The following is an 18,246-nucleotide window of genomic DNA, read 5'->3' as shown; positions in this document are numbered from 1 at the left end:
AGTTGACAATGGTGACTTTAAATATAAACATGATGAAAGCTCACCCTCTGGGTTTCTTCCCTACACACAGTGCCACCATGAACAAGATTTTCAGAAGTCACAGTGTGCTCCCATTGGTTGAGCAACACAATGGAATCCATGTATACAAATCATTGATTGTTGCAATCTCCTTCTCCCTTTTATTGCTTACCTAGCCATATATGCCAGCTACCTATGCTTAGAATTCTTTGTTTAGAAAGCTGAGTGGATCTCATTTTACCCACCGGCAGTAAATTCCTTGGTCCTAACCTGTCATAGAAAAGATTCCTAGAGCTATTCCCCATCCCTCTCTGTCATGAAGATATGGTAGACTTTATAACTCTAAACATATATGCCTTGTCATTGATTTAAAACATTGCACAAACTTGCCGGAACCTTTGATACAAATAAGCATCCTTTAAGGCAGGCCTCTGGGAGACTTATACTTACAATTTAAAATCTGTTTCCAAATTTGAAAACACTTTTGAGTTTTTCTTTTGGAATTGCCATCCTAAAACCACTTGAAAGAGTGGTAAATTTTACTTTTTTGAGGATGGATTAGACTTTTAGAAACTTATGTTGCACTTGGTTTTAGGTGCTCAACTGAATATCAAGCTGGCTAATCTCTTTGGACAAAAGGGAGATAACACTATAGAGAAACAGGTTGGTGGTATGTGTGTGCACGTGCGTGTGTGTGCACACGCGTTTCTGTGGGCAGTTTGGAAAATGAAGAGCTTTCAGATATGACAAGACCTCTAGAATAAGAATACGTATTCTCAGGTTCGAACAAGACAACACCCATTCTTATTTATTAAATTTCTTAGAGCTAAAATATCAGTTTTAATCACTTCGTAGGTATGTTCCATATATAAGAAGAGCACTGCAATTATGAGTTATTTTACATTGTGTGCTTTGACTCCTTCTCTTGTTTTCAGTGCTTCTACGTGTCAGCCTGTGTCTCCTCCGTTCGGGCCTTGAGGGAGACCCACGCATGTGTCCTGTTTTGTGTGGGCTCTGCTGCAGCAGAGTGTCCACGTAGTTGATCACATTTTCTTGATAATCCTCATGATGTGTTTGCACAAGATTTGAATTTAATTTCTAATTGTGTGTTATTTAAGATACTTAGCTAGTCACAAATTTTCAGTCAGTTGATATTTACTTAACATTTGGTTTCTAATTTATTCCAGTAAAAAGCCTGTATTCAGATAAATAACCACTCAAATAAAGGACTTCAGACTAGTTTCTGAAATACCAAAATTTAGAAGTGTTATAATAATAAAAAATGAGATTCTGATGATCTGATCACCTTTGCAGCAAATCTGAGCAGAGAGACTAGCCAGTTATCAGATGTTCCCACAGAAAAATCTGTCAAAATTCCCATTTCAGAAATTCATATATAAAAATCTTATATAAGGAACAAATACATTAAAACATAGGCCAAAATGTTTTTAAAAAGAAACATATGAGAAAGCTATTTCAGAAATTAAAGCTACAATTGCGATTTCTGAGGAAATGGATTCTAATCTTTAAAATGAGAATGTCATGGCCTCATATTGCTCACATTTATAATAAAATGAGTGCTGAGAAAGAAGGGTTACAAGCAAACTTTGTAAATTAATTATTATAAAAACTTGATAAGTAAAGTATTTTTTTATTTTTATCATCTTAGATTAACACTAAAATTATATCTAAATACAACTTAGTATTACTTTGTAATACTAAAATTACAAAAATTAAAACCCTATGTACTCTTTTAGAAATCTAGATCTATGTAGCATGTTAAATATAGCTTATTCTACTTACTGCTCTATCTCATTTATTTTATTCTATATACTTTAGATATAAAGTATTTACTGTATAATATATTTTTATAGCATTTATAACTGATTAAATGCACTGCCTGAGGCCATTACTCTAAATGGCCCTCTGACCCTTGATCAAAATCCAAATACAAGAAAATGTGTAAGAAACCTGATAAAAATGGATTCAACTGCTAGTTTATTTGTCTAATTTAGGTATCTATAATGAAATTAATAAGAAAAATATTCAAAATTGTTTTTATTGCAGAGAGTTTTTTTATTTTTTAACCTTAAGATCCAAGGTAAAAGATAGGGGGTTGGGGGAATCTTTAGCATCTCGATTCACCGTACAAACACCGGCTACCATGGATTAAGAATTTCCTGTGGAAAAATGATCCCATACAAAAGATGATCTTTAGTGTTAGAGACAGTGTGATAGTGGACAGAAAAAAAATCGACCAAAAAAATTGACCTTGGGAGGGTCTTAAACTTTCTGAGTATCAGTTTCATATTCTGTTAAAATGGGGATTTCCATAAAAAAAGGCCCATGAGGACTGGTGCTTACTAAATGCTAGTTTCCACACTCTTCTCGTATAAGCTTTTCCTCTCTTTTGCTCTCATTTAGCCTGCTGTCGCTGTATCTGGGAAGTTACCAGAAGCAGCATGGCGGAATCTGTAGCCCACAGAATTTAGCCCCCACAGCATTAGTTCTGATAAGACCTAGGATACAATGAAAACCATAGTTGGATATGCCTCCCTTGCTAAGAGGGGTTCAGTGACTTCTCCAGACCCCCTGAAACTTATGAGGAGGTGGAGGAATAGGAACCACCCCTGATGGGAGTGAACACCGATACAAGGACTTTGGAAAGTATTTCAGGATTATCATTTTTTTCCTTCTTAGATCTTGTTTTCCTTAAAGTCAAGATTGTCAACTTTAGGAAGAATAGTTGTAAAAAATAAAAGTAGATAAGTGTAATTACTTTTGAGAGTAAACTCTACTCTGCTAGCCAGTAGAGTTTTGAACAGGGAGAACACGTATGTTTGCCTCATACAGAAAAAGCTGATTCTGTAAAATGTCATTCCCCCCCCCTCCACCCGATACCACAAGGTTTCACATTGGGAAATAGAATGTGTTCGCACTGAACTACTTCCCATGATGAAAGACTCAAGTTCAGGTTTTATCCATGGAACCTGACCTCAAGCTTCTCCACATAGCCTTCGTATAGGACCGTGGCAGAAAGTGCCATCTGTCTTTCATACACCAGTGGTGTCCAGGTCTGCTTAATTATTTTGCTCATTGTTTAGGGTCAGGAAGTCTCCTCAGAAGTACTTCCTTCAGCTGGGTGGTGTCTGCCGTAGCTCTTGGTGCTGATGTGGCGGTTCTGCCAGGTATTGAGAAGATTCTGCAGGAGCGGGCAGGAGGGTTTTTGCGAGATTGGTGACTTGGAGGAGCTCCCCAGCTCTTTGCTGGATACAGGACTGTGGGCTGATGTGCGGGTTGAAGCTGCCCTGGCTTGACAGGGTGCTGCTGAAGATGGGCTGCACATTCCTGGGGAAGACCTTCTTTCAGAAAAATTCTTCTAAATTATGTCTTGGCATTATCTTTTAATGGCAACCCCCCCACAAAAAATACACCAACCTTATTCAGTAGGCAATAACTAATTTCTTACAAACACATGCAAATAACATCACAATTTTATAACATTAGGTTCACAAAAATGGAAACACCTGATGTTCAAGAGCAGAAGCCCGTGGCATGCTGATGAGGACATAAATTGGTAAAAGAGCCTTTGGAAACAATTTTGTAAGAATGCGTTTTCACACCGAACTTCATCATTCAGGTTTATACCCAAGAAAGTCTTGTGCACATGCACTTGTGAATGCATATATAATAATTTTCTTTGCAGAATTATTCCTAACACTTGAAAACTGGAAACAGGCCAAGTGTTCCTAAACATTAGACTCTATAGGAAACTTATCTATGTAGACAGTGGAATCCTTTACAGCAATGAAAATGAATGAACCATGACTACATACATGAATGTAGTTGGCTTTAAAGATATGACCGAAAAGCAAAGTAGAGACTCAGTTTACGCATATATTAAGTTTAAAAAGATGAAAACTCTGTGAACACCTGGTTTCCAGAGAATGGTAAACCAGAGGAAAGCATGACATGATAAGCCCAAAACTCAAAATAGATCAGGAAGTAAAGAGAGATGAGAAGAAACACAGGTTGATGACAAAATGTTTATTTTCCTTAAAATTTGGTCATATATACATTATACAGGATGGGGCAGAAGTAGGATTACAGTTGCAAGAGGGATTCTCACTATTTCTGTCACAAAATTGCATTATATAACCTGAATGCATCCTTTGTTCCTCCAACTAGTTAGTCTCTTTACATAGTCACTTTACCCTCAGATTTATTGAGATATATAATAGCTGATATAGAATATTGTGTAAGTTTAAGACGTATGACCTATTGATGTCACACATTTATGCGTTGCAGAAGAATCACTACCACCATACCATCACGCAATTACCATTTCATGTTGTGGTAAGGACATTTAAGATCTACTCTCCTAGCAACATTCAATGCATGATATAGTATTATCACCTATAGTCACCATGCTGTATATTAGACACTCATAACCTATTACATAATCTAATAACTGGAAATTTTTACCCTTAGACCAATATCTGCTTTTTCCCACACTCCTTGGTTCCTGAAAATGACCACTTCTATTCTCTATTTTGCTGAGTTTGAATTTTTTAGATTCCACATATAAATGATATCATACAGCATTTGTTTTTTTTTGTCTGACATTTCACTTAGCATATGTAGTCATTTTTAAGAACAAATTCCAGTAGCCAAAAGTTATTAAATAGAAATTAAATATTCTACTGGAGCTCTTAAAAAAATTAAAGAGACTCCAAATTATAACTGAGAGGAAAACAATTCCCTTCCTTATGTCCTCTACTGTCTCACAACCTTTGACATGTAACCGGCCAGCTCTGCCCCCTACCCACAAGGTCCCTGACAGACCGGATCCTGCGTTGATGTTGCCTTTCTCTCTTCCTATTTCTCCTCTCTATATCGAGAAATAGAGTAGCCACAGCCAATGTGTTTTGTATATTTTCCTTTTGTTTTCCTTGTGGGTAGAGTTTGTATAAGACTGAGGTTTTTTCTTCTTTGTTGAAAATTGTTTTCTGAAGTCTGCTAGACTTAGTATCTTCTAGGAGTTGGTTTCTAACTACCAGTCCAATTTATTTGATTGTTTCTGATTTATTTGGATATTCTATTTCCTCTTAAGTCAATCATGATAATTAATATTTTTAATTATTTTATTTTATCTATTATTTGTAAAACATTCAACTATCGTTTTTTGTAGTAATATTATTTTTAAATGGTTGATTATGTCTGAGATTTGATGCATTTTTTATTCCAATATTGTTTGTGCCTCTTTCCCCTTGTTTAGTTTTACCAGAGGTTTTCTTATGTTATATCATTCAAAAAATGCTCTTAGTTATAAATAATAAAGAGTATTTTTGTTTACTTTCTATTTTATTAATTTCTTCTATTGTGCTTGTCTCTTTTCTTCTACTTTATTTTGCTGTTCTCTTTTTAGCTTCTTGATCTAAATGTTTAGGCCAATGATCACTAAAACCTAAAAAAATGTCTATAGTAAAAAAGTCTCTGGGTTCTGTTTTTAAGTTTGAAACTGTCAGAAACATTTTCCTTAATTGAAGCATGTTATAAACAGTTGTAGCAGGGAGACAGGAAAATATCAACTAATATTTCAAAATATTAGAAGTTGCACTGATTTTATGGTAGATTAGAAATAAAATAGAAAGCAGTAAAACAATTTGAAAAATGTTATCTCTTTACATATAATGGCAGTGGGGAAAGAAAGAACTCTGAAGCAAGAGAGGCAGGACAACCCAACCGAGGAATCTATTTCATAGTATAAACACTAGGGTATAATCAAATTAAATGCTACTTGGGAACTTGGCCTTAGTTGGTTAGCCAGCCATGAAGCTGTTTGTTTAAGTCACTAGGTCATGAATTCGACTTCCCTTACATAACAGTGGAAGACATGGGATCCACGGATTCTTTATTTATGCAGAATCTGAATAATTAAAGGAATTCGGCTGTTCTTATGTCATTTTAAAATATTTCTGTACACAAGATAGCCTTTTAAACTTAATGATCACATTTCTAGGTTTTGCTCAAGCTATGGGGAGGGAATTTAGAAAATCTACATTTCAGAAATATTCCTTGCTAATGGGCTGAAGAAGTGATGTTCACCACTGATCTCATTGGCAAATGACCCTGTGGTGGCAGGATGTACCTGCTCTCATCCTGAGGCAATGAATGCCAGGGATGCAGTGACTGTGGCGGGCATAGGGAATGAACAGGTAAGGCTGAGGAGAAACAGTGTTAGGAGCACTGTAGGAGGTTAAGCAGACCAGCCACACTCATGGTTCTGACAGCAGCAACCAAGGCCCCTGGCCGGCAGCCGGATAAACATGGAGGATGGGTCTGACAGCTTTAGGGACAAAAAAAGACAGCTTTCTGGACATAGATACTCTTGACAATAAGCCTGGAAAATAGAAACACTGAGAAGTCAAAAGCATCTGAACAGGGAACAGTAAAAATGGTGGATGTCACATTACAACTGAGAATACTTATTCATGAGCACCCCCTGGGGATCCTATGAAATAATTGAGAGGAAATAGGCAGTGCTTTTCTGTTTTAGGTTATTGCGTCATGGGGGAAACATAAACAACATATGTTGAGGACCAGGATGCCGGAAATAGGAAGAGAAGTAGAATGTGGATTAAGTAGAAGTAATAATAATAATCACTATTATTATAATGTCCAGCTTCTACTGAGTATAAAACTTTACATGCCTTAAGTAATTTAATTTTATCTGAATCTCTCAATAATTGAACAAGGAAAGTAGAAAAATTGTTGACCTTGCTATTAAAGATCATCTTAAAATTCAGTATTATTATTTGAACTTGGTGATTTCTGACTTTGGAAGATGAGAGTTGCCTCTGCTTCTGTAGGCAGTGCTGAGTGTTGGCACCAGGAAAGACACAGAAGTCCAGAAAACCTTGGGCAGCTCATTTCAGATTTAAGGGCAGTCTTTGAATGTAGGACATTGGAGGCTGGCCTTTCTGAAAAGGGTTTCAGCATTGAAACTGCCCATAACAAAAGGAGGAGGGGGTGCTCCAAAAAGCCAAGGAAAGAAAGTGTGAGTGGTGGTGGGGGGAGCAGCAGCAGCAGCAGCAACAGCTATAAGCCTGGTCAATGAGATGAGGTGCATATAAGGCATTGCAACCACTATGTGTGAACCTCATTCTAGGAGGCCAGTCTTAAAACATCACAAGAAATCTATGGAATAATACCTTTTATGCTCATAGACATGAAAATATGCAACATACAGTACAATATACAGATGATATAATATAGAATTGTATACCTGAAACCTATATAATTTTATTAATCAGTGTCACCCCAATAAATTCAAATAAAAATCTCAGCCAAATACTGGAAAACTGAACGATGACCACATACGATTTATCTCAGAAATGCAAGGTTGGTTTAACATTTGAAGATCAGTAAGTGCAATATACCATATCAATAGACTAAAGGGCAAAAACTACACTATAATTTCAGTAGATACAGAAAAAGCATTTGTAAAAGTCTGAACACAACTTCATGATATAAACACTGAACAAACTAGAAACATAGGGGAACTTCCTCATTCTAAGAAAGAACATCTATAAAAATCCATAACTAGCATTATACTTAATGGTAGAATACTGAATGCTTTCTCCCTGGGATCAGGAACAAGACAAGGATGCCCATTCTTAACACCTCTATTCAACATTGTACTACAGATTCCAGCCACGACAACTGACCATAAACAGTTACAAATTAGAAAAGAAGAAATGAAACTGTTTCTATTTGCAGGTGACATTATTTTATGTATAGAAAATCTTAAGAAAACCACTAGAAATAATTGTAACTTCTAAACTGTTTCCACAAGGTTGTACAGTATAAAATCAGTATTTAAAAATCAGTCGTGCCCTGACCATTGTGCCTCAGTGGATTGGGCACCATCTGATGAAACAAAAGGTTGCCTATTCTACTCTGGTCAGGGCACATTCCTAAGCTATGGGCCAGGTCGCTAGCTGGGGGCATGCAAGATGAAAGCAATCAATGTTTCTCTCATACATCGATGTTTCTCTCTCTCTCTCTTTCTCCATTTCTTCTCCTTTCTCTAAAAATAAATAAATAAAATCTTTAAAAAATCAATTGTATCTTTATACACTAGCCAATGAACAACCAAAAACAAAAATAAAATTAAGAAAACAAATGCATTTACAATGAAATTTAAATGAATATCATACCTAGGAATAAATTTAACATACTAAGTAAAAAACTCATACCATGAAAACTACAAAACATTGTTGAAGTAAATTAAAGAAGATCTAAATAAATGAAGCTTGATATCCTATGTTCATAGACTGAGAGACTTATATCATTAACATGAAGGTGCTCTCCAAATTGATCAATAGATTCAGCACAATTGTTATCAAAATACCATGGAGCATTTGTTTTTTACAAAAACTGATGTCATGATCTAAAATTAAACTGGAAATGCAAGTAAACCAGAAGCCAAAACAATCTTAAAAACAGAGAACAAAGTTGGAGGACTCACTCTTTGTGATTTTAAAACTTACTGCAAAACCACAGTGATCAAGACAATGTGTTGCTGGCCTAAGTCTAAACAAACAAATCAGTGGAACACGGAGAGCAAAGGAAATAAATTGTTAGATTTCAGGTCAATTTACTTTTGACGAGGGTGCCAAGAAAACTCAATAGGGGGAAATAGTCTTTCAGCAAATGATGGTATAACAGGATATCTATATGCAAAAGAACAAAGTTGGACTTTCTTACACAATCCATAAAAATTAACTCACACACCTGTCAGAATGACTATCATTAATGTATCAGCAAGTGCTGGCGAGGATGTGGGGGAAGGAGAACCCTTTCGCACTGTTGGTGGGAATGCAGACTGGTGTAGCCACTGTGGGAAGCAGTATGGAGATACCTCCGAAAATTAAAAATGGATCTGCTTTCTGATCCAGTGATCCCACTTCTGGAAATATATCCTAAGAATCCTGAAACACGAATCCAAAAGAACATAGCACCCCCATGTTCATTGCAGCATTATTAACCATTGCCGTGATCTGGAGGCTTCCAAGTGTCCATCAGTAGATGAGTGAGTAAAACAACTAAGGGACATTTACACAATGAAATAGTACTCAGCTGAAAAAAAGAAGAAAATTGTACCCTTTATGACAGAATGCATGGATCTGGAGAACATCATGCTGAGTGAAATAAGCCAGTTACAGAAAGACAGATACCATATAATTTCAGTCTTATGTGGAATCTAATGAGCAAACTGAGCTAACAAGCAAAATAGAGACAGACTCATAGATAGAAAGCAGGCTAACAGCTATTGGGAGAAGGTTAGGGGGTGGAGGGATAGAGCAAAAAGGGAAAAGGACTCAACAACATGGGCAACGGTGTGGTAACTGCAGGGGCAAGGGAGGTATAAAGAGATAAATGGTAATAAAAATACAATAAGTTTTTTTAAGTGAAAAGGCCGTTCCCAGAATAAGAAAAATATTATAAAATCATATATATAATAAGAAATTCATATCTAGAATTTATAAAAACTTTTACAATTCACTAATAGAAAGAAAAGAAACGCAATAAAAAATGAGTAAAGGGTTTGAATAGATATTTATCTGAAGAATCTATACAAATGGTTAACAAATCCATGAAAAATACTTCATGTTATTACTCATTGGAGAAGTGCAAATCAAAACCACATGAGATACCACTTTTCACGCACTAGAATGGCTGTAATGAAAAAGACAGATGATAAGAAGCTGTTGGAAACAATGAGGAGAAATTTGGACACTTATACTCTGTCAATAGGGATGAAAAACAGTGCTGTTGTTTTGGCAAACAGTCTGACTCTTCCTCAAAACGTTAAACCTGGAGTTACCATTACAACTCAGCTATTCCATTCTTAAGTGTATACCTGGAAGAAATGAACACATATACTCACACAAAATCTTGTATGTTAATGTTCAGAGTAGCATTGTTTGTAATAGCTAAAATGGGGAAACAACTCAGCGTCATCAATTGGTGAATGAGTAAATCAAATGTGGCATATCCATACAGCGGAATATGATTTGGCAATTAAAATTAATACATGCTACGACTTGAATGAATCTCGAAAATGGCTAAGTGAATAAAGCCAGTCACACATTGTATGATTCCATTCATATGAAATATCCATAAGAGGTAAATCTATAGAGATAGAAAGTAAATTATTGGTTTCCCAGGACAAGGGGACTTGGGAGGAAATGGGGAGTGCTGCTGAAGGGTTGCTTTTTGAATATAAATATTTTAAAACCATGATGATGGTAGCACGTATCTCTGAGTATACTAAAAACCATGGAATGGTTGAATTGTTTGGTATGTGAATCCTACCTTCATAATTTGATTAAAGAAATGACTAGAATCTGTAAGGGACTGACTTTGGCTCCTAGAGCAAGAGAGGAGGACCTAAAAGGACAAAGTGATGAGGGCTGCTGGGTGATGTGACTCATAGGGATGAGGGCTCTGGTCCCCAGAGAAAGGAGGAGTGGGAATCAAAGAGGAGACTATTGAGGCTCAGCACTGTGCTAGGTGCCTTAGATACATCCACTTACTGGGTAGAGCAAACCTGTGAGATGGACATTGTTATCTAAGGTTTATGAATGAGGACAGAGTCCCAAAGAGGCCAAGTGACTCACCCTGAGTTACACAGACATCAAGAAGTCAAAATGGAATTCAGGAAAAGCCTGAGTCACTCCAAACCCCAGTACCGGAGTGCCCCAGAATCCCTAGCAGGACCAGGCTCCAGTGGCTGCTCTCAGACCAGCTCCTGACTCGTCCTTATTAAGGGGCAAATCTCCTGAGAAAAAGGAGGTGCAGCGAGCTGTCTGGCTTCCATCAGGTGACGGGGGTGGCTGGAGAAGGAAATCAGCAGCGAGGTACAACTGGCACTTGGGATCCCCAAGCCAGCTTTCATTTTCTGTTGCTCTTTTGTAGGATCAGTCTCGTAACCAAGGAAACGTGCAGAGAGACTGGCACAGTGTGACCTCATCAGAAAGCAGGGGACTCCTGATGTTTCCCGGAGAACATGATTAAAGCCAGTTTGAATAAAAAGAGTCCAATTCCACAATTTGGAATTTACCACAGGAGAAAACGAGATTCTGATCAGAGGAATGTCCAGAACCAGAAGAACTCATCAGTTGTCCAAGGGTCCTGTTGCTTTCTTTACAGTGACATCTCTGAGCTGCTCGCTTTGTATGGCTAAGGGTTATACAGCAGCTGCAAAGAAAGATATGGAAGGAATTTAAATATTTGTTAAATCATTCTATGGATCTTTTGGCTGTTTTCTGGTATAGATTGTTTATCCAATTGTCTAGAAACTCACACAATTCCTGATCCCTAATAGAGTGACTGGGACTTGGTCAGAGCCTGACAAGTGTTTACAGATAGAATGAGGTGGGAAGAAATATTTATATTCACCTGTTGTGATATTCTTTTTCTCACTGCCTTTGAAATTCCACTTAGCCTCTTTATGTTCAAAACAAGTTTGCAAGATCTCAAACTGAAATCATTCAACTTTTATTTTGATTAAAATGAATAATTTCTTTAAAAAAAAAAAGACCGAGCAACAAGAACAGAAAGACGAAGAGCTGTGAAATAAAAGCACACAAGCTGTCACTGGATCTCTGCCTCTGGAAACCAAAGTCAGTAGACGCTGCTTTGGTTTCCTAATGTGTAAACGTTTGGAAGGGCTGTTTTTATTATGTTTAAGCATTTCCATCAGCCATGACAGCGATTTGCAAAAAGCATACCTCTTTCCAACGCGTGTCACCAGCCAATTCTGCCACGAAATCAAGTTTGCATAGCGTTTCGGCATTTTGGCCGCCCAGGAAGGAAAGCTGCCCGTCCTAGTGGTTCTCACTAATAACACCGGGGAGTACAAAGATTTTAAAAGGGCGTGTTTTCTACCCTCAGTACGGCATAACCTGGAACAGAGAGTCCCTCATGTGCACATTTATTTTCTAACCCATTCAGCTGACCTTACATGCATCTACTGTTTCCACTGAGAATCACGACAAAGGTCAGTGACGAAGCTATTTTCCTATCTAACTGAATCAGTGTCAAGAAGAGGTGTCAACACGCTGAACTCCGTTTCCTCTCCTCTGGGAGGGGAACGAGTTTTCAGTAAAAGGGGGCACCAGGGGCTGTTCCTAAGGGGACGCTGGGTCACTGGAGAGCTGCCTCACATGGAGCGATCTACACAGGGGCTCCTTGACTGCATCCTGTCCCTCTTCTGCACAGAAGGACTTCCTCAGCCCGCACTGCGGTGTCGCTTGGAACCTTCCCTGCTGCCTAGTGTGGCGGAGGAATACGGTCCCATCCAGCTCCTTTCTCACAGCTGAAACCTGTTTTGTTGACAGCAGGATGCAGATGGTTGTGCTGAAGAAGCTGGGAAAGAGTGGCCTCTCGGCATGACTCTCGATGCTCAAAAGGATTAGATTCCTTTCCTGATGACCCATATTCAATTTCTGATGGTATTAATCGATGGAATCCTCAAAATTTCTGAGTAGGTTGGGCTTAGGGGCTCAGTCTTTTTGAAAGGGAGGGTTGGAAGCATTGCCTTGAAGGTGTAGACAACCATTTTCAGATTAATTTGCAAATGATTATTTGAATGGTTCTCTGGGATGACTTTGGGGAGAGATTATGGTGGGAGGTTAAGCCTCTCTCCCCACCAGCCTGCCTCACTGTGGCCCTGGTTATAACACAGCACAAGAGACAGTCAATACAAAGCAGATTTCGGAAGAAAGAGGACAATTCTCATTTTAAGGTTTCCTTTTTGTCCTCTCAAGACCCCCTTCCCTCATGCTTTGCTCTCATTCCCCAACAGTGTCTTCAGATGAGAATTCTCTGAATCTCTGCCATCTCAGCACCTCCATATTCATCTGTTGCCATGGAAGCCGTGCTCATTTCCCATCAAAAGCAGACCTTTGCCTGTGTTCTGGATCCTGTATCTTTAATTTCCTCTGACATCTCTATCTACCTTCCCGACCCGGAGCCCTTGACCCAGAGCCCTTGACCCAGAGTCCTCTCTGTGGTCTAGGAATGTGTTCTAGGTTATCTGTAAGCCTCTCAAAATTTTGTGCAGAAATGGCTTCATATGCCTTTTTGTTTAATAAAGTTGAATTTAATTTATATAAAAATGATATCTGTATATAGTTAAATAAAATAATCAAGTGACGCTAGTAAACCTATAATGAAAAAATTAGCAATGCTTTCCCTCACTTTTGTCTGACCCACCAGCTAGTTCCACTGCACAGCCAACTGTTGGTGCCCCTTTTATTTAATTACTTTTTATTTTCCTCCAAATTGATAAAGTGGTTACACTTCCTATCTCATAAATTTTCAATTTCAGACATTATTTATTGAGATGTCTGTTATGTTGGCTAAGGACTGAGTTCCATTTAAGCCTCCCACGTACCCAGTTCACTCACCCACATCTTGCCATGATAGTTCTATGACAATATTTGGTTATATTATTTTACCTTCTTAAACATAATTGTAGCTTTATTAAATATTTCTCATGCAACTTAATTTTTTTTGAAGTTCCACTCTGACATTTGATGAACAGTTGCAGAACAAAATTTAGTTGAAAATCACTTGAAGGCCTAACCCAACTGTCTTCCAGGAGGTAGTGTTGCTGTTGAAAAGTTTAATTGTATAAAAATTGTATAACAGTGTTATTCCGTGTTACCTGGCCCATTTTCTAGACATTGTAGTAGTTTTCTTTTTGTCCTCAGGGTACTGACACTTCAAAACCATGTGTTCCACGTGTATCTTTTCACTCATTTTACTGGCCCTTCACTGAAACTGTTTACTCTGAAGATCCATTTACAGGAGATTATCTTTACCTCATATTCCAATCTTTCTATTTCATTTAGAATTTTGTTCACTGTATATTTTAATTTCCCGGAAATTTTTATTTTGCAATGGCTTATTTTAAAAAGTTCTCTCAGACATACAAAGTGGTGTAGAGAAAAACTAAATGAATAACACTCATCATGAATTTAAAAATAATTATTACAAAGAGAGTTGAAGTTCATTTTAAACAATTTCCCAATTAAAGTGCCATCTTTTCCTTTCCAGAGGTAAATATATTGATATTTAGCCCTGCCATGTATAACCTTATGGTTTTACTACATTTTCTCTTACATATTATTTTATACTCTTTTCTTTAAAAGATTTTATTTGTTTTTAGAGAGAGGACAAGGGAGGGGGAAAGAGAGGGAGAGAAACATCAATATGAGAGCGACACATTGATTGGTTGCCTCTCTAATGAGCCCCAACTGGGGACCAAGCCCACGACCCGGTCATGTGCCCTGACCCAGAATTGAACAGGCAAACTTTTGCTTTCCAGGATGATGCCCAACCAACTGAGCCACACTGGTCAGGGATTGTCTCATACTGTTAAAAATTTTATATAAATGCATCACAAGAATTATAACCTAACTTGCTTTTTTTGCTCAAAATTGTATTTTTGAGGCTTACTCATGCTGATATATGTAGCTCTCACTTATTCATTTTTGTTACTGACCCATAGTCCTCTTGATGGACATTTTGATTGTTTGCCATTTTTCTTTTCTATTTGCTGTTTCTAACTGTATGAACAGGAACATTCCTGTAGGAGGCTCTCTGTGTACATGTTCACAAGTTTCTCTGGGTTTTGTATCTCAGAGTAGACTTACTAATCACAGGCTATGCTTACCTCTAACTTGGTAGATTGCTTTAAAAAGATGATTTGAAAACTTACTTTTCTGCCCGCAGACTTTCTGTCTGTCATCCCACACCCTTGGTGACACTTAATATTGTCAAACTTTTAAATATTCTCTAAGGCAGTGGTTGTAAATTTGTGTTGTGTGGAGTGGTTTTAATTCTCATTTCTGTCGCCATTAGCCATTTATATTTTTCTCACTTCTTTGATTTGCTAGTTTATTGTTTTTGCTATTTCTTCTAATGGGCTGTGAGTATTTTTCATGTTGTTATTCATTATTTTTATAGCACATTCTTTTTGCTTTATAGAGATGATATTTTCTATTATCACTCTGAGAATATTAATTATACTTTTGAAGTTCTCTTCTAGTTAGAAGATTAACTTCATTTTTCTCTGGGTCTTCACATTTTTCTTTTACATTTATGTATTCCTCAACTATCTGGTGATTTGTTTATATTTCAGTGTCAGGTCTATAAAACTGGTTTGCAGCTCTATGCACTTGAGCAGAACTAATGAACTGTGGGATTATTTATTCGTTAATTTGTATTTTTATAGGAGGCTTTTATCCAGGGACATTCAGGTTTTCTAGAGAAGGACCCTCTGTTATCTGCCCTGGAATACTGAGTTACACTGGGAATAAGATGGATATCCTGATATGTACAAGAAACAGGGTGGGTATCTTGGATATATTGGGAACAGGATAAATATTCTGGTATACGAGGTCATTCTAGAAGGTATGCAGCCATGTAATTTGAAAATAGAGACATTTATTGAAGAAAATACAAGACACAAGAAACATTGTCCACAGGACAATGATGCCTCAGTCCCCTTAAAAGTAGTCACCTTGGCACCTCACACAGTCCTCCCAGTTGCCATTAGCTGCCCAATCATATTTTCTTTAGTCTCATCTATAGTCTGAAACCTCCCCTTTCAAAGGTGATTTTAGTTTTGGGAAAAGTCAGACGTCACAGGACACCAGATCTTGGATAGAGGGAGGCTGCGTCACCTGGCTTTTGCCAAAAAACTCTGTATTAGACACAATGCATAAGTGGTTATGTTGTTGTGAAGAAGCTGCCAATCACCAGTTGCCCATAGTTGGTGAATCATCCAAATAGTTTCTGCAGAGGGATGTTCAAGTTTAATGTAAAATTAGATGCAGATTTGTTGCTCTGCTTGCTCAGTCATTTTGAATATGGTGGCCACATAGTACACATGCTCACTAATGGCGTCTACTGCCCTTACTGACTAGTACAGTGAAGTCATCATTGTTCTCACATGTGCATTCTAGTCTACTGTCCTTGTCTGTGGGTTACATCGGTATCTCGTAAACTGTTCTCATTGTAATAACAATGGCCAGACTTTTTCCAGACCTTTGTATATTGAGAGCAGGGTGCAAAGAACTATTCCTCTACTCAGTGTGTAGAATTAATCTTAATTTTAATATATATTTTATCTTAACCCAATGACATGCTTATTGATTTTAGAGAGAGGGAAAGGTAAAGAGAGAGAGAGAGAGGGAGAAGAATGTTAACGTGAGAGAGAGATATTAATCATTTGCCTCCCAAATGTGCCCTGATTGGGGACTAAACCAAGGTACATTCCTTAAAGGGGAATCAAACCTGCAACCTTTCGGTTTATGGGATGACCCTCCCACCAACTTTGCCACCTGGCCAGGGAAGATTTATTGTTCATTTTAAAGGGTACAGGCTCTGGTATTTCTCTGCATTTGCAAACTTATCACCATCATTTCTAGGGCTATAGAAAAGTTAATTAACAATATGTGCCTCAGCTTCCTCATCTGTAACTTAGTATAAAATCAATACTACCTGAAAGGTTGTTATGAGAAAAAACCCAGATATTTAGGAAAAGTTATAAAACATACTCATTAAATATCTTAAGGTATAAGAGAAAAATCAGGTAGTCATAAACCCCCCTCCCTATGAGCTAAAGACCAAACCCTCACAGTCTTAGAGAAGGTTCAGGTCCCAGTTCCTCCGTAGAACCACAATCGTGAAAACATAACTATGGCAAGAACAACACACACGCACACACCACATTGACAACCGGGAGAATGAATGCTCAACTAAACCTCAGAAAGTTCCATAATTTGCTTCTATACTTAAAACTACTCCCATAACAAGCTCTCATGAGTACTGGATTGCTCCCTGACCAGCCTGTCTCAGCATCAGATTATACTCTCAGAGCATTGTCACTGAGGTCTGTGAGCACTGAGATCCACTAGAAATAATGACCATGATGGCTTCCTCCCTACAGTAAATTGACTAACAGTTTCTTTCCAGAAAATGTCCATTTCCTGAAATTAACACCCCCATGTTCCAGTCATTTGAATGATTGGAAATAGATCAAACTGGAGTACAATCATCTACCAGTATCCTTGAGGGATTGGGTCCAGGACTGCCCGTGGATAGCAAAATCTGCAGATGCTCAAGTCCTTTACTGAACATGGCATAGCATCTGCATATAATCTATGCACATTTTCCCATGTACTTGAAACCATCTCTAGATTACTTACAATACCTAATACAATGTAAGTGCTATGAAATCGTTGTTAAACTATATTATTTGGGAAATAATGACCAGAAAAAGCCTGCACTTGTTCAGTAAAGACACAACCATCATAGGCCTAACTACATAGTACAGATCAGCAACCATGCAATGCTTTTTGAGCATTTTTGATGTGTGGCTGGTTGAAACTGGGAATGTGGAGCCCACACATATAAAGGGTCGACTATAACTCTCTTCACTGTAAACTTAGATTACAAAGAACTCAGAGGTACTGGAATTACTGCTGTTTTAAACAAAGAATCTTCATTTAACAAGAGACATTGAATGGAAGCTGAAATTTAAGCAGTTCCATTTTTAATTTGTGTTGGTTTACAGATAAAAGGATTTTATAATCTGAAAAGAAAAAGCTACCTTGGGGTGTCTCAAATGTATAACCTCAAAACCCATCCCTTGGGAATGTGCCTTCCAAACAAGGTTAAAAAATGAAATATGACTAATTTGTATTTGAAGGTTTTGACAGAATATGGTTTATTGTTTAGCTAGAAGACAGGGTAATCCCAAATGTCTAAACTGAATAACTAAAAAAATCATCAAACTGTTTTAAAGCAATTTTTCTTTTTCTTCTTATTTTTTCCACCCATCAGAACATTAAGCTCAAAGACAGAAAGTTAAATTGGGGTAAGAAGCCATACCTCAAGTTACTGGTAAGCATCTTATGGTAGGGATTAGACTATTTTTAAAAAGTTTAAACTATTACATAATAGCAAGAGCCCAAGTTCTCAAAAGATGAAAAATTGAACTCATTTTTTGGTCCAAACATTTATTCTAATTTATGGACTTTTTTGGAGAGGGCTGGAGGCGTGCATCTACATTTGAAAAGCTAATAGTAACCAAAAGTACAGCAAAATAAAACTACAAAAGTTATTGAGTACATAATCCCTAAG

The sequence above is a fragment of the Artibeus jamaicensis genome, unplaced genomic scaffold (genome assembly GCF_021234435.1).
Source record: "Artibeus jamaicensis isolate MK-2021 breed Jamaican fruit bat unplaced genomic scaffold, CSHL_Jam_final contig_1015, whole genome shotgun sequence".
Classification (NCBI taxonomy): Eukaryota; Metazoa; Chordata; class Mammalia; order Chiroptera; family Phyllostomidae; genus Artibeus; species Artibeus jamaicensis.
The sequence above is the reverse complement of the archived record's forward strand: the minus strand, read 5'-3'. Positions refer to the sequence as shown.